Below are 316 nucleotides of genomic sequence, written 5' to 3' on the forward strand. Positions count from 1 at the left end.
CTATATGGGTGAGTGGCAAAGTAAATTGAATATACCCGAATGGGAGACAGCGTGTCCAAAAACTACTATAGGTGGTGTGGCAAATATGAGGAAGGCAATATATCCATATAATGAAAATAAAAGTGCGTTTTCTTATTATATAAGAGAACACTATATGGGTGAGTGGCAAAGTAAATTGAATATACCCGAATGGGAGACAGCGTGTCCAAAAACTACTATAGGTGGTGTGGCAAATATGAGGAAGGCAATATATCCATATAATGAATATAAAAGTGCGTTGTCTTATTATATAAGAGAACACTATATGGGTGAGTGG

Source organism: Drosophila biarmipes, unplaced genomic scaffold (assembly GCF_025231255.1).
Source record: "Drosophila biarmipes strain raj3 unplaced genomic scaffold, RU_DBia_V1.1 ptg000054l, whole genome shotgun sequence".
Classification (NCBI taxonomy): domain Eukaryota; kingdom Metazoa; phylum Arthropoda; class Insecta; order Diptera; family Drosophilidae; genus Drosophila; species Drosophila biarmipes.